General features: G+C 37.0%; 1 pseudogene; it reads left to right on the forward strand.

Moving 5' to 3' along the window:
* LOC119586290 overlaps nucleotides 1-362 on the forward strand; it is a 6,988-nt pseudogene that overhangs the window by 3,602 nt on the left and 3,024 nt on the right.

A 362-nucleotide genomic window follows, 5' to 3' on the forward strand; every position in this document is an offset into this window, starting at 1 on the left:
TGGAAGACATTCTGATCTGTAAAACCACTCTCCAAACTAAGAAAATCAAATTTACCACTTGTGAAATATGGAAATTCAGGCATTATTATGGACTCAGGCCAAGGATTGGCTGAAGATTTACAGTCATTAGAGATTAATGCAATTTAACAAATCTATATTTTCAGAAGTTACGTCACCTAGGACTGAAGAGTAGGAATCTACCTCGCAAAATGGTGAACGAAATATTCATCAATTTAGAACTCCTACAGACTGTTGACTTATCCCAGACCAATGTGGCTGACCAGACCCTGAGTGTCATTGGTGCATATTCCAAACATATAAGGTAATACTGAGTTTGTGATTTTAACCAAATTGGCTGGGAT

The sequence above is a fragment of the Penaeus monodon genome, chromosome 21 (genome assembly GCF_015228065.2).
Source record: "Penaeus monodon isolate SGIC_2016 chromosome 21, NSTDA_Pmon_1, whole genome shotgun sequence".
NCBI lineage: Eukaryota > Metazoa > Arthropoda > Malacostraca > Decapoda > Penaeidae > Penaeus > Penaeus monodon.